At 46.7% G+C, this 21907-nt stretch overlaps 1 protein-coding gene across 2 annotated transcripts in view; it reads left to right on the top strand.

Annotated features, from left to right (window-relative positions):
* The window catches only part of LOC147443763 (sec34-like family protein), a 98382-nt gene that overhangs the window by 75829 nt on the left and 646 nt on the right, over positions 1-21907 (top strand). The gene's annotated exons all lie outside the window — the stretch shown is intronic.

Below are 21907 nucleotides of genomic sequence, written 5' to 3'. Positions count from 1 at the left end.
GGTACGATAGTAGATAATTTCCAAGATTCAGGTAATCCTTCACACATGACCCGATTAAATAGACGAGCAAGGACTTCTGAAAGTAGATCCCTGGCATGGATCAGATGTTCTGCTACTAAACCATCATGATCATATGCTCTTCTTGTCTTCATCTTATCAATGGCTTTTTCCACCATTTCCGTAGTAAAGAAAGTACTAGTAGCAGGGCATGGCTCTAGCGGATCTGGTAATGGAGGTTGTCCAGATACCATATATAATGATGTTACATATTGACCCCAGATCTCAGGAGAAGTAATCGTCGGAGGCGGTGAGTGCTCTTGAAATAAGCGCCATGCCTCATGTAAGTCCTGACTCAAGAAGAGCTGATATAAATCCTTCTCCAGTTTGGCTAAAAATGCCCTTTTCTTGCGACGTACTATACGCCGAAGAGCAATCCGAGACTGCTTATATGTGATGATCCCAAGTGTAAGCTCTTTTTGGACCTGGGTTCTCGTCTCTCTGCATTCCTCGTCATACCAACTGTTTTGAGGCATGTTCCCAGCTCCTCTCTTCTGATCAGGTTGAGTATGTGGGTATGCCTCTTGTGCTGCTCCATGTAGTATCTTTGTTAACTGAGAAGTAATCTCCTCTACAGTATATACTGGCTCGGCTGCCCACATCCTATTATAGATCTTTTCCACATAGATTGAATCAGTTTCTGGCGTGAAAGTATATCTCGTGTGTGTCTTCTTCCTTTGTACTTGAGAGGCATTGTATTGGAAGGAGATTGATAAGGTCAAGAGAGCATGATCCACTACAATCCCAACCAGTTTGGGTCCTACCTTAAAGTCCTTGATACTAGAAATAAAGCTCGGTGAAGTCATGACATAATCCACTGTACTGGCCCCATGCCTGTGCGGGAAGCATGTGAATCCCCCAGATAACGGGAAATTCTCTAGACCAATAAGTATGGCCAAACCATGTATAGTTGCCATCTCCATGAGATGTCTCCCATATTCAGTGTGTTCTTTATCCTGTGAGTTTCTAGTAAGCCCCCTCTGTGATAAATCCACTTCTCTGAGCATTTCCTTAGAAGTATCATAGAATACTGCTTGAGAGTTGGCCGTTCTGGCATTAAAGTCTCCTAAGAGAACGATGTCTCCATCTCTAGAGAACTCCCATATATCATTATTCAATATGGAGAAAGGGGATTGTCCTTTAGGTGAGGAGTAGACTGAGGTACTTGGAGGGAAGTAGCATATAGCGATATATAGAAATCTACCTGTCTCGGCTCTCATTCTCACCCACATATACCTTGCTTGCTCATCTTTCCTGATAATCTGTAGTAGTGGTTTCAGCTCCTCTTTAAATAAGACTGCTACTCCTCCTGAACCCCGGCTACCCTATAGAGATCTCTTGTCTTGTCGACCAGCTGTTTCCCATAAATAACCCTTCACATGTGGCATACGCTGTCCTGGTATCTGGTGTGTCTCTGAGTAGAAAACTATGTCTCTGTCCCTAAAGCTGTCTTCAAAGGCACCTACATCTAGTCTATATGATCCATTACAATTCCATGCCGCTATCCGGAGCGTCGCCCCATAGGTCTCGCACCGTCATGCTGAGCGCTTTTCCAGAACCACTACTTTCCCTCCTCTATAAAAGGCGATTTTCCCCTTTTCTCTTGCTGCCCTGATCTCTGGCATCAACTCTTGCATGTGTGCCACTTGTGCCAATGTAAGGTCATCTCCCAGGAAAATACCGGTTTTCTTAAGAGTTGGCCTCTTTTTTAGAAATTCTTTCCTTATTTCTATATTCGGGAATCGGAGAATAAGTGCCCTATCCTTTATGTTTCCCTTCTCATCGATTCCTTTCTTGCCCACTCTCCATGCACTTGTGTGAGTAGGTTCTGTGATGCCCATGCGTTGTAGCAGTTCCTTCACTTCTTCATCTACATTCTCTTTGTCTTTGACTCCTGTGACCCGCACATGCAGAGCCCGAGTCTTCCTTTTCTGCTCTTCCTCAATGGTCATATTAATGATGGTAGAAGTACGTGTGGTCTCGAGCATCTGGGCCTTCCCTTTCTTCGCATCCTCAATCCATTTCTCTGCTTCATCAACCTTTTCTTGTGTCTTCACAAGACGTTCCGCCCATGAAGATGCCGTTTTTTATTTTTGTTCATCTCCTTCCCGTAGAGCTTTCATCTGATCCTTCATGTCCTCGAGCTCCTTCAGCACCGAAGGTTGGTCGTCTCCCTTCTCCTTAGTTGCAGATTTGCAAGCCGCAAGTTCTCCTTTTAGCTCCTCGATTGTTGCATCCTTTTCCCCCATGTGTTTTTCCATATTTGTTCTCCATGCTTCAAAACTTGCTACTGCCTCATCGAGTTTCTTTTGCATAACGCATTCTGTTACATTTACTTCGGCCTTGATTAGGTTTCGTAATTCCGTTTTCAAGATCTGAATCTCCTCATTCTATATCCCCCGGATCTCTCTCCTTAGTTCTCTCATCATGTCTCCATACATGGAGTTCTTGTAGCTCTCAGCGCTCGCGTGCATTTCCTTCCTGATGTCATCTCTCATGTAGTTTAGCTCTGATTTGAGCATCATCTGGACCTTCTCCATCATTAGTTCATCATGTATCTTGGACGTTTTCCCCACTCGTAATGATCCTGGTGATAGTACAGTATCTCTGTTTCTCCGCTTAAATGTAGCATCCTTTTCCCCCATGTGTTTTTCCATATTTGTTCTCCATGCTTCAAAACTTGCTACTGCCTCATCGAGTTTCTTTTGCATATAGCATTCTGTTACATTTACTTCGGCCTTGATTAGGTTTCGTAATTCCGTTTTCAAGATCTGAATCTCCTCATTCTGTATCCCCCGGATCTCTCTCCTTAGTTCTCTCATCATGTCTCCATACATGGAGTTCTTGTAGCTCTCAACGCTTGCATGCATTTCCTTCCTGATGTCATCTCTCATGTAGTTTAGCTCTGATTTGAGCATCATCTGGACCTTCTCCATCATTAGTTCATCATGTATCTTGGACGTTTTCCCCACTCGTAATGATCCCGATGATAGTACAGTATCTCTGTTTCTCCGCTTAGAGAGAGAGAGAGAGAGAGAGAGAGAGAGAGAGAGAGAGAGAGAGAGAGAGAGAGAGAGAGAGAGAGAGAGAGAGAGAGAGAGAGAGAGAGAGAAATAAATGTTATATTAATGTCTTCTAAAGGCCAAAATGACCTATGATACCAAAGAGCTACATCATGGTGAATCTGATACAAGGTGTGTGTCACAAGACGGGCTCCACGTGCCAACGGAAAAGAACAGACTGAATAGACTTTTAGCACTTCAAATAACAATGGGACGGAAAGAGATGGATGGCACAGGGAGTGGCGAAGTTCCACCCCAGAGAGCAATGGCCCCAAACCTTGGCGCCCCTTTTGGTATTTCTTTATATTAGTTGAACTTAGTACAATGCCGATACTCCACCCTCTGCACCTTCACCCAGAAGAGTGCCAGAGAATGAGCCCTCTGCACATATTTAAAGGCCCTTGGTCTATGAAAAGTAGTTTACATGAAAAGCCTTCAAACTCAAAAGCAGTTGGTCCAAAAGCTGCCAACGCAAATTACGGAAATCCGTACAGTGCCACGCCAGTTCTTGTCAGTGCAAAACGCGGAAATCCGTACATTGCCACATCAACACCTGTCAGCGCAAAATCCGGGCATTCGTACAGCTGCCACGACAGCTTGTCAGCATAAAATGAGGGATTCCGTATAGCTCTACCACGTCATCAATCTTTACGCAATTCTTCTTCTATTGATTTTACTTCTTCTGCTGCTTCTTCTAGGGTTTAGGCCCCTCGGCCCGGATCTGTAGGTTGGCTCCGTTCTTCAGTGGCTTGACACGTCAGCAGTTTGTGACACCCCCCCTGCTTGAGAGAAAGTAATCGTCCGCGATTACAACATATTTACAAAACAACTCAAATTTGTCACATGACACATCCCAACCCTATGTGTCCGTGGACAAGCTACACCACAGCAGGGTTCAATCAGTCCGATTAGTTTAGATTAGCAGTGATCTGGCACTTTTGTGAGTCTATTCGTAGACCGTGCATGCCCAGTCACTTAGCATAGATGCATATCCTCCGGTTGCACACAACATGATCATCGGAATTCCCATCAGAATCCATTAGCATTAGTTAGGGGAATTCCAGTACATTTAGCCTATTTTCCTATTTATTGGGATTTTCACTTATTATTTTTAAGTGACCTTCCAACAAAAGTAGATAGGGCAATTTTGCTAAGTTAATATATAAGCAAACCAAAGTTCACACTTTCTGGCAGAAGAGGCAGCAGGAGCACCTTGCTCAACAGGCAACTTCTGAGCAAGACCAACCCCCGCGACTACTCTGGCGTTTTCTCCATAGAAGACCTAGCGTTTTTGCATCAGATCAGCCTTGGTGATTTGTGCACAGCAGATCAGCCCCGGCGTCATCACGACACAGCAGATCAGCCTAGCGTTTTGCATTTGCAGAACCCCGGCGACAGAAGGACCAATTTCAGCCCCTGGCGTTTTTGGATTTCAGCAGCAAATTAAGACCGGCATTATTCACCTAAAGTGTAGCAGATTCAGCCCGTAAAGACCATCAGTTTTTCAGCCCTAAGAAACCTCATTTTTCAGCCAAGAAAACGCAGCCAAAACAGTCATTTTCAGCCACCGAAACAGTCCCGAAATTCAGCGATTAGAAGATCTCAGATTTCAGCCATCGTCATCGTCGTCGTCGTCACCGTTGTCGTCATCGGCATAGACCAAGTTGCATAGTCCATTGTATACGCATTGTACACCTTTGTGCAATCAAAGAATAGACCACTCTCGCCGACGAGAGTGGGGCCTTCGGAGCAGGGTTTTACAACCTCTCGGGTGTCGTATCTCTTCTCTCTCCTTCTCGCAGTCTCATTCACTTGCACGCACAATCCACTCACTTTGTTCGTGACCACAACACTCTACAAGAGGGAAAGCTCTCTCTTTCCCTAAAGAACTAAAAGGAACCTTGAGCAATAAAGATCACTAATCTTGAGAAAATACAACATTCATTCCGCTGCACCTAACAAATTAGCTCAAAAAATTCCGAGGGTCATTCCAAGAGACAATCCGAGAGACAATCAATTTTCTCATTCCCAATTGGAGCTCTTGATTTCCTGGGTTGTTGGCCTCGCAGAAAAATCTCATCCAATAAGGAGTCTCATTCCAGGTCGGAACTCTTGATATCTTGGGTCGTTGACTTCCCATAAGTATCTCATCCAATAAGGAATATTCAGTGGTTGGCACATCACGATGCAACACAAATGCTCACATATGTATGTTACAAGACACAACGAACATCACCGCTAAGCACTCCCTCGAGACAGACGGTCTGCGATATGAAGCTACTCAACGACTATGTCACAAACTGCTGACGTGTCAAGCCACTGAAGAACGGAGCCACTATGCAGATCATCGGCCGAGGGGCCTAAACCCTAAGAAGCACAAGCAGTAATAGAAGAAGACATGGAAAACTCTACGGAACTCCGGATTTCACGCTGACTGCTGACGTGGCAGACTGTACCGAATTCCACGTTTCACGCTGATTGTTGACGTGGCAGATTGTACGGATTTTCGTGATTTACTTGGACAGGTGCTGACGTGGCACTGTATGGATTTTTGTAATTTGCACTGGCAGCTTTTGGACAAGATGCTTTTGTACCAAATGCTTTTGAGTTTAAGGCTTTTCATGTAAACTGCTTTTGGACCAAGGACCTTTAAATATGAGGCCATGGGCTCATTCTTTGGCATGCTTATGGCCGAAGTGCAGAGGATGGAGTATTGGCTTGTACTTTGTTGATGCAATATAAAGAAATATCGAAAGGGGCCCCAAGGTTTGGGGCCAATACACTCTGGGGAGGAATTCCGCCACTCCGTGTCGCGTGTGCTCTCTCTCTCTCTCTCTCTTTCCGTTTCAGTTGTTATTGAAGTGCTAAAAGTCTGTTCAGTATGTTCTTTTTTGTTGGCACGTGGTGCCCGTCTTGTGATAGTTACCACTGTCACAAGACGGGCACGTGGAAAGAACAGACTGAACAGACTTTTAGCAGTTCAATAACAACTGAAACGGAAAGAGAGAGAGAGCACACTCGACACGAAGTGGCGGAATTCTAACCTAGAGAGTATTGGTCCCAAACCTTGGGGCCCCTTTCGGTATTTCTGTATATTGCATCAACACAGTACAAGCCGGTACTCCAAATTCTACACCTTCTCCAGGAAGCATGCTAGAGAATGAGCCCTAACCTCATATTTAAAGGCCCTTGGCTTGAAAAGCAGTTACAGTGAAAATCCTTCAAAACTCAAAAGCTTCTAGTCCAAAAGCAATGCCAAAAAGCTGCGAGCGTAATTTACGGAAATCCGTACAGTCCTGCCACTTCAGCACCGCAGCGTGAAAAGCGAAAATCCGTACAGTTCTGCCACGTCAGCAGTCTAGCTTTTGGGATCTGCTACGCGTTTTGGTGAAATCAAATGGGGGTAGTGCAAGTTCTCTTGAAGGGTTGATCGATTCCAATTTCAAGACCTTATGATCTTCACGTGAACGCAAACAAGGTTGTTGTAGGTGATGGCTTAGCCTTGAGCAAAGAAGGTTTCTCAAGAATGTAGCTTGCACTCATTGACCAGCGATAGCCTTGAGTCTACGTGGAGCATCCTTTAGTTGGCGCTATTGAATCAAGCAAACCTTGCCTCCTCCCATCGCACTTGCCTCCTGCTCTTAATCAGCTCCAATCTAAGATGCCTTTGGTCCCTCAATGGTGCTGACCTTTGTCGTCATGTCTTTAGAAGGCCTTCAAGCCCTTTGTTGCTCTCTAACATCGCTTGCTCTTGATTAGCCACAACCACCCTTACATCATCGCGCATCGGGCGCGCTCCCGTCTTCACCACTCATGTATTACAGGGCATAAAAGATCACTTGCAAGAGAAGGATCCAAGATTTGTTTCGAGCTGCTGTTTTTCTCAGAGGCAGTGTCATGCAGTGGTGGAAGTCTATAGCTACCAAGCCGCACACTCCAAGGGCTTGGCAAGCTTTCAAGAATTTTTTTGCCCGCAGTTATATGGTTTTTGACATCTTCCTTTGGAGTGCAACTTCTGGCAGAGTCGGGTATCCTGAAATGCTTGCCATGGAAACCCTAGAACATTACAACTTGCAGCCTTTAGACGTCTCTTAGCAGATGTCTTTTGATGATAACCTTGGAGGTCGAGTGTGATTGGAGGTCCAGTGTGATTGCTATGTCTTGGGACTACCATTGCGCCAGAGGACCACTGCCTGCCCAAGAGCTGATGGACCATACGCTGTTCGGCGACGACCTTATCGAAAGAAACTAACCCTAATTTTTGGTGCAAGTTTTAGAATGGAAAGTCAGTTTACTTATCAAGCTCGATTGATGTCGAGATTGCTTTTTAAGTTTGAGTTCTGTTTGAGAACTTTTTTGGCGATCCTGTTTGAAATGGACGGTATCTGTTTTGATTTTTTTTTTTTCCGAGAAAAAGATCCTTCTATTAGTTAATGAAACTGCCCATAGGGCTACAACCAACTCTTCAAGAGAGGGCTACAACAACCATGTTGGGGAGACTCTCCCAATGAAAAAGCAGCATATGTACAATGAGGCTAAATCAAGAAATGGGAGGAGGGAAAAGCCACACAGGTGGACGGTAGTGCCATCTGAGTAAACCCTGGACCATGGTGAAAAAAGGCCCAGGACGCCAAAGTCGAAGGAAAGCCTCTGCGCTCCCGCATGCGATCGGAGCTGCCCTGGAGTCTCTCGAGCTGTCCTCTGAGAGTGTGAATCAGCTCAAGCCAAAGATCCCGAACAGTCTCTGCTGGTGGTACAGGGCGAGCCTCAAAGATGTAGAAGCAGCGGGCCCGCCAGATGAACCAGAGTGTCAGGCCACTGATGAGCTCCCAGCACTCCTCTCTCTCACTGCACCACTCCTGTGGAGTAAGCTTTGTGGCAGGCTAGAGTGTAGGTCGCCTCCCCTGCATCACTATCATCCTGCTGGTGGAAGATAGCTCCAACTGAAGTGCCGGGCCCGTGAGAGTGGACCAAGCAGCTGCCCCCAAGTGTACTGCCGAGCCGTGGAAAGAGCAGGCATCAGCTGAAAAACACGGAGCCACACCTGCTGTGCCAAAGGACAGTCCCAAAGACAGTGACGCTGACTCTCCACAAGATGGTCACAAGCTGCACATGTGGCCGAGAGACCACTATGTACAAGCCAGCTTCCAACTGGTGTAGCTCTGTGTGCGACCAACCACTGAACAAAGTGACTCGCCTCGGCTGTTTGGAGTCCCACAACCTCTCCCAAAAAGCTACCAAGAACTCAGTTGTGAGACCCTCCTCCTGCCAATGAGGTGCTGCAGCAGCAGGGCGAGCCTCTCTCTGTGCTGCCAATATGTGACGTCCCAGTCGAACAGTGTACTGAAAGAAGGGGACACCTGGGTAGTCTGCAGAAGAGAAAGGGTCCCTCCAAAGCCACTCTCAGGGATCCCACTGTACTCGTGCCAATGAACAGCTCTCCCAAGCCCACAGTCTCCAGTGTCGAGTCTCAAGAGCTGCTGGGTCAGGATCGATGACACAAGTCCTCCCATTGATTCCAACCACTCGGATCCTCTGAAAACAACACTGCCACCTGCGGGGCCTCTACTGCAACTCGCTGTAAGCGTCCCCCACCTTGTAACTCGAAAAACAGGGAGGGTACAGTCTCTGAGCAAGCCCGAACTGAGATGAGAACCTCCAGTCGTGTGAAGGCTCCCATCCATCTGGGCACTGCTGGCTCGAGAGGTGTGGGCCACTGTAACAAACTGCTGACATGTCGACCTACTGAAGAACGGAGCTACCGGCCGAGGGGCCTAAACCCTAAGAAGAACAAGTAACAGAAGAAGAAGTCCTACCGACTTATGGGGACCCCGTTTGATGGGGCCCCAAGTGACAAAGGATTATAATAAAGCAGGACCTGCACACACAAAAAAACTGATGACGTGGGAGATTTTCAAAAATTGCGTTGGCATGATGACGTGGCAAGTTGTACGGATTTCCGCGCTTTGCGTTGGCTGATGACGTGGCAGGTTGTATGGATTTCCGTGATTTACGCTGGCAGCTTTTTGGCTTTGCTTTTGGACCAGATGCTTTTGAGTTTGAAGGCTTTTTACTATAAACTGCTTTTGGGGCCTAATTCTCTGGCATGCTTCCTGGAGAAGGTGCAGAGTCTGGAGTACCGGCTTGTACTAAGTTGATGCAATGTAAAGAAATCCCGAAAGGGGCGTCAAGGTTTGGGGCCAATACTCTCTGGGGTGGAATTTCGCCACTCCGTGTCGCGTGTTGTCTCTCTCTCTCTCTCTTTTTTCAGTTCAGTTGTTAATGAAGTGCTAAAAGTTTGTTCAGTCTGTTCTTTTCTATTGGCACGTGGTGCCCGTCTTGTGACAGTGGTATCAGAGCATCAGGCGTGTGCTTTTCTGAAAGCATACAGGTCCTACCAAGGAGCAGACAGAGCAAGATTGCTTTCTAAAGCTCATTGGAAATTTTGGGTTCGTGCTGACAGAGCAAGATTGCTTTCAAAAGTTCATTGCAAATTTTAGGTTCGCGCTCCGACCCCGGACTTATTAGCCACTCCCACCCTTACTTCATCGCGCATCGGGCGCGCTCCCGTCTTCACCGCTCATGTCTTACAGGGAAAAAGCCAAAAAGATCACTTGCAAAGAAGGATCCAAGATTTGTTTCAAGCTGCTGTTTTTCTTAGAGGCAGTGGCATGCAGATGTTGATAGCTACCAAGCAGCATACTCCAAGTACTTGGCAAGCTTTCAAGAAAATTTTTGCCCGAAGTTATATGGTTTCTGACATCTTCGAAGTGCAACTTCTGGCAGAGTGGGGTATCTTGAAACGCTTGCCATGGAAATCCTAGCAGATTATAACATGAAATTTCTCGACATCTCTCAGTAGATGTCTCTTCTTGAATTGATAACCTTGGAGGTTCGGTGGATTGTTATGTCTTGGGACTACCATCGCCGCCAGACGAACACTGTCTGTCCAAGAGCTGATGGACCATGTTGTGCTCGGCTACAACCTTATGGAAGGAATCTAACCTTAAGTTTTGGTGCAGGTTTTAGGATGGAAAGTTTGTCGACTTTTCGAGCTCGATTGATGTCGAGATTGCTTTTTAAGTTTGAAATCTGTTTGAGAACTTGTTTAGTGATCCTGTTTGGAATTTGTTTGAAATGGATGGTATCTGTTTTGAACCTGTCTTGGTGCCGATTTGAATTGTTTGACTCTGGTTTTAATACTGGTTTCAATGATTGGTGATTTTACTCCCGGGTAGAGTAGTGAGAAATTATGTTTGAGAATGCTTGTTCATACTCATGGCCCGGACCCTTGTGGTTATTTGCGGGGGGAGTATTGAATGATTGAAAAGTGCTGTTTTTTTAAACTCATGGCCCGGACCCTTGTGGTTATTTACGGGGGGAGTATTGTTGTTGTGACTCCCGGCCCGGACCTGGATGGTTATGCGGAAGGAGTATTAAGAAGTCTGAGCAGTGGTTACTCTCAGCACCTCCAAACGACGCAGGCTACGGTTTGGGGGGCATTTGGTTGTAAAAGGCCTCTATATCTCCCGGCCCAAACCTATGAGGGCTTTTAAAAAATACCCAAGCTTTTGAGTTTACCAGCTTTTGGGGCTCTGCTTTTGGCATCCCTTGTAATCTTTAAATAAGCAGGTAGGCCTCTCATAACTCAGAGCATCTGGACGCAGAGTCTGAGTGTGAGCGCTTGCCTGCACTCTTGTACCTTGAACACAGATTAATACAAAAAGAAATACCGAAAGGGACGCCAGACTTTCGGGCCAATATCTCTAGGCATGAAACTCCGTCGGGCCAGTGTCGAATCAATTGTGAACTGTAAATTGTTTTGAAGTGTTTATTTGTGCTGTCACGGTAGATTCTTGACTTGGAGTGTCCAAGTTTGTTACAGTATCAAGCTCTTTCAAGATTTCTATAGAGGTGTCATTGAAGATTGACCAGCACTACGCTGTCTTGACGTTAAAATGTGTCACGTCATAAGCTCCTTAACTTCCTCATCCACATTATCACGGTCTTTAATACCGGATATGCGTACATGTAACACACTTGGGCACCCCAAGTCAAGTGCTTCTCTCTACTTTTTAATGTCCCTACGCCCGCATCGGGGACGGGACCCTATAAGTTGGAACAACTCAACTTATTACTCTAGGTCTATTATCTTTTGGCATGCCACGTCATCAATTTGTGACAGTACATGCATGGATTGTGTCCTCCTCCTTCATTCTTCTTCCAATGTCATGTTAAAGGTTTATGGGGTGGGCATATGTCACAAAGTGAGGATGTGGCATGCCCAACTAGAAGAGTAATGACCGAGTGGACAAGAGATACTGAACCGACCAACTAAAAGAACTTATGAACGAACTCTGAAAGAGATTTCTGTAAATCGCACTAACATGCTAAAGTGGCAGACCGTACGGATTTTCGCATTTTGCGTTGTTGGTGCCACGTGGCAGGCTGTACAGATTTCCGCAAATTACATAGGCTGCTTTTGGAAGTCTTCAGCGCTAGCTTTTGAGAGTAGATACTTTTGGGTTAAAGTGTTTTTAGAACTAAAGATTTCCAGGGCTCTGCTTTTAGGCATCCCATGTAAGTCTAAAAGAGCCCTTGGCCTCTCACTCTGCAGAGCATCTGGACGAAGGGTTTAAGAGCAGAAGACCCTTGGGAGTTTTACTTTACCGTGAGCAATAATAAAGAAATACCAAAAGGGGCGAGTGCTTCTGCGTGGAATTCCGTCGTGCCGTCTCTCTCTCTCTCTCTCTCTCTCTCTCTCTCTCTCTCTCAGGAGGAGTAGCAGTGCTATTTAGGGAGGAGTTACAGCCACTACTACATATTGTACAGAGAGATGATCATGCTGGATACATGTGCGTGAGGCTGAGAGCTGACACATACCGATTTCTATACATTGCCATATGTTACTTCCCCCTCAGTACGTCAGTATATGCTGCATCTAGAGGACAGTCGCCTTTCTCTATACTAGATGATGATATATGGGAGTTTTCTAGGGATGGTGATATCATCCTCCTAGGGGACTTCAATGCCCGAACGGGCAACTCTCAGACAATCTTCTACGACACTTTGGATGAGATGCTTAGAGAGCTGGATATGGGTGAGTTGGGGCTTGACAGATGCTCACATATCAGAGAGCAGACGGAGTATGGGAGATACCTCACGGAGATGACAACTGCACATGGGTTAGCCATACTTAATGGCTTACAACGATTTTGTAACAAACTGCTGACGTGTCAAAGCCTAAAGAATGGAGTCAAGTTAAAGAAGACGGCCGAGGGGCCTAAATCCTAAGAAGAACAAGTAACAGAAGAAGTCCTACCAACTTATGGAGACCCCGTTCGATGGGGCCCCAAGTGACATAAAGGAAGAAAAAAAAGCAGGATCTGGACACACGCAAAAACTGATGACGTGGCATTTTGCACTGGCTGATGACGTGGCAGGTTGTACGGATTTCCGTGATTTACGTTGGCAGCTTTTTGGCTTTGCTTTTGATGCTTTTGAGTTTGAAGGCTTTTCACTGTAATTGCTTTTTAGGCCAAGGGCCTTTTAATATGAGGTTAGGGCTCATTCTCTGGCATGCTTCCTGGAGAAGGTGCAGAGAATGGAGTACCGGCTTGTACTGTGTTGATGCAATATAAAGAAATACCGAAAGAGGCGCCAATGTTTGGGGCCAATACTCTCTGGGGTGGAATTCCGCCACTCCGTGTCGCATGTGCTCTCTCTCTATTTCAGTTCAGTTGTTATTGAAGTGCTAAAAGTCTGTTCTTTTCTATTGGCACGTGGTGACTGTCTTGTGACAGCGGTATCAGAGCATCAGGCGTTTGCTTTTCTGAAAGCATACCGGTCCTACAAAAGAGCAGACAGAGCTATTGATGGAATTTGATTTGAGGTATCTTCGCCCTCCAACCCGGACTTATTAGCCACTTCCACCCTTACTTCATCATGCATTTGGCGCGCTCCCGTCTTCACCGCTCATGTCTTACAGGGTATAAGCCATTAAGATCACTTGCAAAGAAGGAACCGATATTTGTTTCGAGTCACTGTTTTTCTCAAAAGCAGTGCCATGCAGATGTTGATGTCTATAGCTACCAAGCCGCACACTCCAAGTACTTGGCAAGCTTTCAAGAAAAAAAATTTGTCCGAAGTTATATGGTTTCTGACATCTTCCTTCAGAGTGCAACTTCTGGCAGAGTGGGGTATCTTGAAATGCTTGCCATGGAAACCCTAACAGATTATAACTTGAAATTTCTGGACATCTCTCAGTAGATGTCTCTTCACGAGCAGATGACCTTGGAGGTTCGGTGTGATTGCTATCACTTGGGACTACCATCGCCGCGAAAGAAACACTGTCTGTCCAAGAGCCGATAGACCATGCTGTGCTCGGCTATGACCTCATGGAAGGAACTTAATCCTAATTTTTGGCGCAAGTTTCAAGATGGAAAGTCGGTCGACTTTTCGAGCTCGGCTGATGTCGAGATTGCTTTTTAAGTTTGAGTTCTGTTTGATCTTGTTTGGTGATGGTGTTTGGAATTTGTTTGAAATGGATGGCATCTGTTTTGAACCTGTTTTAGTGTTGATTTGAATTGTTTGACTCTGGTTTGATACTGGTTTCAATGATTGGTGATTTTACTCCCGGGTGGAGAAGTGAGAAATATTGTTTTGGTATTGTTTGAACCTCGGAACGACGCAGGCCGATGCGTGGGGAGCTTTTCGTTGTATGTTTGAAAACCTCGGAAAGATGCAGGCCGATGCCTGGGGAGCATTCCGTTGTATGCTAGCAAACCTCCGAACGACGCAGGCCGATGCCTGGGGAGCGCTTGGTTGTATGCTTGAATCTCCAAACGACGCAGACTGCGGTCTGGGAAGCATTTGGTTGTACAATCCTTTGAGCTCATGGCCCGGACCTTTTTAGGTTATTTGCGGGGGGAGTGATGAGGTAGTCGTTGAGTAGCTTCATACCGCAGACCAGTTGTCTTGAGGGAGTGCTCAACGGCGCTCTTTGTTGTGTCTTGTAACATGCATATGTAAGCATTTGTGTTGCATTGTGATGTGCCAATTATTGAATATTCCTAATTGGATGAGATTGTGTGGGTATGTAATTTTTTTTTTTAGTGCATCAAGACACTCGCGGAAGATTAGTACGGTCTGGGTGTGATGGCTAATTTTACTACGCCGGAACATCAAGAGTTCCGATCTGGAAGAAAGGAGAAGCTAACTCCTTGATCAAAACAGCCAAAAGGAGAAGCTAACTCCTTGATCAAAAGAGCAGAAAGGAGAAGCTAACTCCTTGATCAAAACAGCCGAAAGGAGAAGCTAACTCATTGATCAAAAGAGTAGAAAGGAGAAGCTAACTCCTTAATAAAAAGAGCAAACTGATTGTCCCTCGGAATTTTTTTGAGCTAACTTGAATTGTTTTGCAGATATGTTGTAATCACAGACGATTACTCTCTTTTAAGAAGGGGAGATGTATCAAACTGTTGACGTGTCAAAGCCTAAAGAATGGAGTCAACTTACAGAAGCCAGCCGAGGGGCCTAAACCCTAAGAAGAACAAGTAACAGAAGAAGTCCTACCAACTTATGGGGACCCCGTTCGATGGGGCCCCAAGTGACATAAAGGAAGAAAATAAAGCAGGATCCGGACACGCAAAAACTGATGACGTGGCAGATTTCTGAAAATTGCGTTGGCATGATGACGTGGCAGGTTGTACGGATTTCCGCGTTTTGCGCTGGTTGATGACATGACAGCTGTACAGATTTCCGTGATTTACGTTGGCAGCTTTTTGGTTGTGCTTTTGGACCAGATGCTTTTGAGTTTGAAGGCTTTTCACTGTAATTGCTTTTTTAGGCCAAGGGCCTTTAAATATGAGGTTAGGGCTCATTCTCTGGCATGCTTCTTGGAGAAGGTGCGGAGAAAGGAATACCGGCTTGTACTGTGTTGATGCAATATAAAGAAATACCGAAAGGGGCGCCAAGGTTTGGGGCCAATACTCTCTGGGGTGGAATTCCGCCACTCCGTGTCGCATGTGCTCTCTCTATTTCAGTTCAGTTGTTATTGAAGTGCTAAAAGTATGTTCAGTCTGTTCTTTTCTATTGGCACGTGGTGACCGTCTTGTGACAGATTTCTTGGAGCAGCTGGTTTCACATGCTTTCCACACACACACGGGGCCAATACAATGGACTATGTTATGGCACAGCCGAGCTTTATTCCTTGTATTCAGGATTTCATAGTGGGAGCCAGACCAGTGGGCGTAGCAGTGGATTATGCACTTTTGACATTTTCTATTTCATTTCAGTATAGTACAGCCCAGACATCAGGAGGTAGGTCACATATCCATTATACATTTATACCAGAGACTGACTCTGTTTATACAGAGGAGATCTATAGCCGTCTATGCACAGTTGGTCCTGGCCTCTCAGTGGAGGAGTGCACCACTTTACTGACTGAGACACTGCATGGTGCAACATCAGAGGCATACCCACACACTCAGCCGGGTTGGAGGCAATATTCTGGGAGCATGCTCCATAATAGTTGGTATGATGAGGAGTGCAGAGAGATGAGAGCCCAGCTTCAAAGGGATCTTCTTTTAGGAGTCATCACTTACATACAATCTCGGATTGCTTCTCGACGCCTTGTGCGACGGAAGAAACGAGCTTACTTGGCCCAAATGGAGCGAGACTTGTATCAGTTGTTCTTGAGTAGAGACTCAGGAGAGGCATGGCGATTCTTTCATGAGCACTCCCCTCCCCCAGTGATTACTTCTCCTAATGTGTGGGGCCAGTATGCCTCATTGTTATATACGGCTCCTGGACAGGACCCCCTTCCAGATCCTACAGAGCCATGCCCTCCTACCAGCACCTTCTTTACCACTGAGATGGTAAAGAGACCATTGGCAGGATGAGGACCAGCAGGGCATATGATCATGATGGTCTAGTAGCAGAGCACTTTACACATGCTAGAGGTATGTTGGTAGAGGTTCTTGCAGTGTTGTTCAATCGTGCCATGTATGAGGGGTTACCTGAGACTTGGAGATTGTCTACTATTGTGCCTATCTTCAAAGCAGGTGATCCTACAGAGCCTGGAAATTACTGCACTATTGTGGTTGGGCACACATTGGCACGGTTTTATGCATCCATTCTTGAGCAGCAGTTGAGTAATTGGGCAGATAGTGAGAGTGTACGAGCAAAGGGCCAGGCCGGTTTCAAGAGGGGTTTCTCCATTCTTGATCATATTCTGACACTCAGAGCCATCATTGAGGAGGGCAGGTCACATGGGAGACGGATTTATTGTAGCTTTGTGGATTTCCGCAAAGCATTTGACATGGTACCGAGAGCTCGATTCATGCGCAGACTGCAGGAGATGGGGTGCCCATAGTGTTGATTTGGGGGATTATGGCTCTATACAGATCAGTGATGGGACATGTACACACTCCGGAGGGGATATCTAATTTAGTTCACTCCACCATTGGGGTGAAACAGGGTTGCCCATTGTCTCCTACTCTATTTGGTGTGTATGTTGATGAGGTGTCTAATTACATTGATAGAGAGGGTGATAGAGGTGCCCAGCTGGCAGGGCCGTGGATCCCATTGTTGTTATATGCTGATGATATTGTGTTGATCTCTGACTCACCAGAGGGTATGCAGTGGCAGTTGGATGCATTACACAAATTTGCAGAGGATAGTGGATTGTCTATAAACCTTGGTAAAACCAAGGTTATGGTGTTTAACACCACACCACAGTGGATCAGGAGATCAACACCGACTTTCACATATGGTCAAGAGATTGTAGAGTATACAGATGCGTACACTTACCTTGGGGTTGTCTTCAGTGGGCCGAGGTTTTCTTTGGGGAGAGCAGTAGAGACTAGACTGACTAGAGCTTTTGCGGCCTTGGGAGGCTTGGAGAGGATGTCTTCGTAGGTTCAGTTCCAGGAACCTCGGACAAAGTTATGGCTCTTTGATACCTTAGTAGCCTCGGCTATGTTGTATGGAGTGCAAACATGGGGACCTTCTGTAGGCCAGGATGGTTGGAGATGTATGGAGAGGCCCTCGGTATCTATGATCTCTCGATTGATCAAAGCCAAGGCCTCTGTACCCCACGCTATCATTCGAGCAAAGCTAGCTGCCCCTACTAGAGACAGATATGCTAGATTGGCCCCTGAGTCTTCAGACAGTTAGCTCTTCAGGGGGACACTTCATGCTGGTATGCACAGATGACATCATGGTTTCAGACGCATGGTTTCACCATGGACAAGCTGCCCCCTTTCCAATACTCTCTTTAGGCACCCTCGATGTCTCTTACACGGGTGGAGATTACTAGACTCATTCGTCAAGACTTGATCCAGCTGGATACCAGGAGGACATGGATAGAGCCGCCACAGGAGTTGGGCACGAAGATGGCTTTCTATAGAGAGCATCTTCTCCGCCTCACAGGAGATGGGTTTGTGATTCGACCCAGCTACATGGACACACATATGTCTCATGGTTTGCGGTGTGCCATTGGTCAGATATGCACATCCTCACATCAACTGGAGATTGAGAGTGGTAGATTTAGAGGGATACCAGCAGACAGCAGGATATGTCGCTTATGCTAGTTAGAGCCAGAGACAGAGCTACATTACATATGTCATTGCACAGTGTACTATGAGATACGGGGCCGTTTCCATTGCTTATTCAGGGAGGGTTTCGGTCCTTTCTCTAGGGTCATGAGTTATGAGGATCAGAGATGTCTTGGGCTATATCTACTTGAGTTACATAGATATAGAGACACTTTATTGGGGAGAGATAGAGAGAGACAGTCCCAAAGACAGATTACAAATTTCTTTTAACTAGATATGGGACAGCCAGAGGAGCAGTCATCACTGCAGAGCTCGGCCCACACTCATTCGGCCACTACTAGCACTCTCATCGACCGAGCATTGTAGCTACGGAGATCTAGACGGCCACGATTGAGGAGAGAGGCTACACAGCATCGACGGAGATTACAGCAGAGGACTCGAGCCATACTCTCTAGATATCCAGAGTGCAGATGAGGATGGATTCTAGTAGTAGTATCTAGTTCTTTTGTACCCAGACATGGTATTAGATTCACCATTTTGTAACAGATTGCTTTCATAGGTCATTTTGGCCTTTTGAAGACGTCATTTTATTTCATTTCATTTCTCTCTCTCTCTCTCTCTCTCTCTCTCTCTCTCTCTCTCTCTCGGAGTGTCCAAGCTTGTAACAACATAGGCTCCTTGGTCTTCTCTTTCTTAGCCACTTTAATCCACTTCTCGGCCTCCTCTCTCACCTCTCGGCCTCCTCTCTCACCTCTTGCTTGAGGTGATTCGTGGCAGCTTCGACCAATCCGTTCTTCGCATCGAGCTTCCTCCCTACAATCTCCCTACAATCGCATCGAGCTTGTTTGTGAGTGCGAATTTCGCTTTGCTAGCCATTGGTGTGAGCGGGAAAGACTTTTTCCTTTCCCACAGAGAGAAATGAAATGTTACATTAATGTCTTCAAAAGGCCAAAATGACCTATGAGACCAAATTGATACAATCCTGGTGGATCTCATACAAAGTTTGTGTGAAACAGTAAAAGTGTGTGTACAAAAGGGTCTGCATAGGACTGCTCCCATGTCTCGCCAAGATAAGTCTGATCTGCTGTTGTAGTCTCTTTAGTGTGGAAAAGTCGCTTCTCATCCTTGTCTCCTAGATCTCCCAATTTCGGTTGCTCAATCACTCAGTATGCCTCTACTAATGATATGGTCTCTATTTTCGCTAGAGAGAGAAATGAAATGTTATATTAACGTCTTCAAAAGGCCAAAGTGACCTATGAGACCAGAAAGTTACAATGTGGTGGATCTGATACAAAGTCAGAGTAACAAGAGGACAAAAATGAAATGACAAATGACAAAATAAAATACTATGGAATCCTAAATTGCTAGGTGTGAACTAAGCAGCTAGCTGGGATAGCTATATCACAAGAGATCCAGCATCGGTCGCTGGCGGATCTCATCAATCTCCTCCATGGTCAGTAGTTTGACCGAGAGTCGTGCATGTCGAGCCAAAGTGATCCGAATCCTCTGATGCAGCCTCCGTCGATGCTGTGTAGTCCTCCGCAGTCGTGGGCGTCTGGATCTCCCCAGCTCAGTCGCTCGGTCGATCAGTGTGCCTCTGGTGTGAGGCGACGAGCTTTGCTGTGGTAGTAACTCCTCCGGGTGTCCAGTGGCAGCTCTAAAGAAATCTGTGATCTGTCTCTGAGACTGGCTAGCCTCTCCTCTCATCAGGCTCTCTTTGTGTCTGCGTAGCTCGAGCAAAAACAAACCCAAGCATCTCTGATCCTCGTATTGCATGACTCTGGAGAATGGTCCAAAGCCCTCTCTGAACAAGCAATGGAAGCGGCCTCGTATCTCGTAGTAGACGGGGCAGTGGCATGTGTAGTGCAACTCTGTCTCAGGCTCGATGTCACACAGGGGGGCATGTCCTGGCCTCTGCTGGTACTCCGCTGTATCTCCCAGTCTCGATCCGCAGTTGGTGTGAAGATGTGCGTATCTGGCCGATAGCACATCGTATCCCATGAGACGAGTGGGTTTCCATGTATCTGGGCCTCGTCACAAAACCATCAACCGTAAGCTGGAGGAGATGCTCTCTGTAGAAAGCCATCTTCGTGCCCAGCTCCTGTGCTGGCTGTATCCATGTCCTCCTGGTGTCTAGTTGAGTCAAGTCCTGGCAGATGAGCCTGGTGATCTCGAACTGTGTAAGAGTCAGAGAGGGTGCATCCAGTGAGTATTGGAAGGGAGGCAATCTGTCTATGCTGAACCCATGCGCCTGAAACCATGATGTCATCTCCCCATACCAGCATGCTGTATCTCCCTACATGGCTAACTGTCGAGAGGACTCAAGTGCAAGGCGGGCATATCTGTCTCTGGGAAGTTCCCACATGCGGTGTATGAAGGAGACATATCTGGTGAGCGCCTCAACCACTAGTGGGGGGGCAGCTAGCTCTGCTCGGACAATAGCACGTGGTACTGAAGCCTTGGCTCTAATGAGCCGCGAGATCATAGAGACCAGGTCCCCCCATCCATCACTGCGGCCTGTCCTCCCGTGATGATCCAATGAAGGTCCCCAAATCTCAGCTCCATAAAGCAATGCAGAAGCCACCAGAGTGTCAAAGAGCCAGAGCCTCGTCCGAGGCTCCTGAAACTGAACCTGTGAACACATCCTTTCCAATCTACCCAATGCTGCATGGGCTCTGGTCAGTCTAGTCTCTGCTGCCCTCCTCAATGAAAATGCTGGCCCACTAAAAACCACTCCGAGGTAAGTGTACATATCTGTATACTACACTGTCTCCTGGCCGTATGTGAATGCTGGCCCTGACCTCCTGATCCACTGTGGGGTGGTATTAAATACCATGACCTTGGTTTTACCAAGGTTGACAGACAAACGACTTTCCTGAGCAAACCTATTCAAAGCATCCAAGTGACATTGCATCCCCTCCGGAGAGTCGGAGATCAACACAATATCATCAGCATATAACAATAATGGAATCCATGTCCCTGCCAGTTGTGCACCTCTATCACCATCTCTCTCAATGTAGTCAGAAACCTCATCCACATACATACCAAATAGAGTAGGAGAGAGCGGGCAGCCCTGCTTCACCCCAATAGTGGAGTGAATCGGTGTGGATAGACCCTCTGAGGTGCGTACCTGCCCCACTACTGACCTGTATAATGCCATGACCCCCCAAATGAGCTCTGTGGGTACTCCCATCTGCTGTAATCTGCGCATCAATCTAGCTCTGGGCACTGTGTCAAATGCTTTGCGGAAATCCACAAAGCTACAATAGATCTGTCTCCCACACGATCTACCCTCCTCAATGATGGCTCTGAGTGTCAGGATATGGTCAAGAGTAGAAAAACCCCTCCTGAACCCTGCCTGCCCAGCTGCGCGTATCCCCTCCCTCTCTGCCCATCTACTCAGCTGCTGCTCAAGGATAGATGCGTACAACCATGCCAATGTGTGTCCAATCATGATAGTGCGATAATTCCCAGGCTCCATAGGGTCTCCCGACCTGAAGATAGGTACAATAGTAGATAGGCTCCAAGTATCAGGCAAGCCCTCACACATGGCACGGTTAAACATCACTGCTAGAAGCTCTGCTAGTAGATCTCTGGCATGCGTGAAATGCTCGCCGCTAAACCATCATGATCGTATGCTCTCCCAGTCCTCATCTTGTCAATGGCCTTCCTCACCATCTCCGCGGTGAAAAAAGCACGTGTGTGTGGGCATGGATCGGGTCTGTCGGGAAGGGGGGGCTGCTCAGGAACTGTGTACAGAGATGATGCGTACTGGCCCCAATCCTCTGTAGAAGTGATGGGGGGGGGGGGGGGGGGGGGGGGGGGCTCCTGAAAGAGCCGCCATGCCTCACATGAGTCCTGACTCAAGAATAGCTGGTATAGATCCTACTCTAGGCGAGCCAAAAATGCCCTCTTCTTCCGCCGTACTAGGCGTCGGAAGTCAATCTGTGATTGTCTGAGAGAGAGAGAGAGAGAGAGAGAGAGAGAGAGAGAGAGAGAGAGAGAGAGAGAGAGAGAGAGAGAGAGAGAGAGGAGGAGGAGGAGGAGGAGGAGGAGGAGGAGAAGAGAGTTTTAACGTCGTAGGAAACTATCCCAAGAGACCTTAAAGGTCTAACCGACGAGGAGTTGAACTCAAGACCTGTTATGAGAGAGAGAGAGAGAGAGAGAGAGAGAGAGAGAGAGAGAGAGAGAGAGAGAGAGAGAGAGAGAGTTGAAAACAGCAAAAAATAA

This window comes from Adiantum capillus-veneris, chromosome 13 (genome assembly GCF_014529385.1).
Source record: "Adiantum capillus-veneris isolate H3 chromosome 13, ASM1452938v2, whole genome shotgun sequence".
Classification (NCBI taxonomy): Eukaryota; Viridiplantae; Streptophyta; class Polypodiopsida; order Polypodiales; family Pteridaceae; genus Adiantum; species Adiantum capillus-veneris.
The sequence above is the reverse complement of the archived record's forward strand: the minus strand, read 5'-3'. Positions and strand labels throughout refer to the sequence as shown.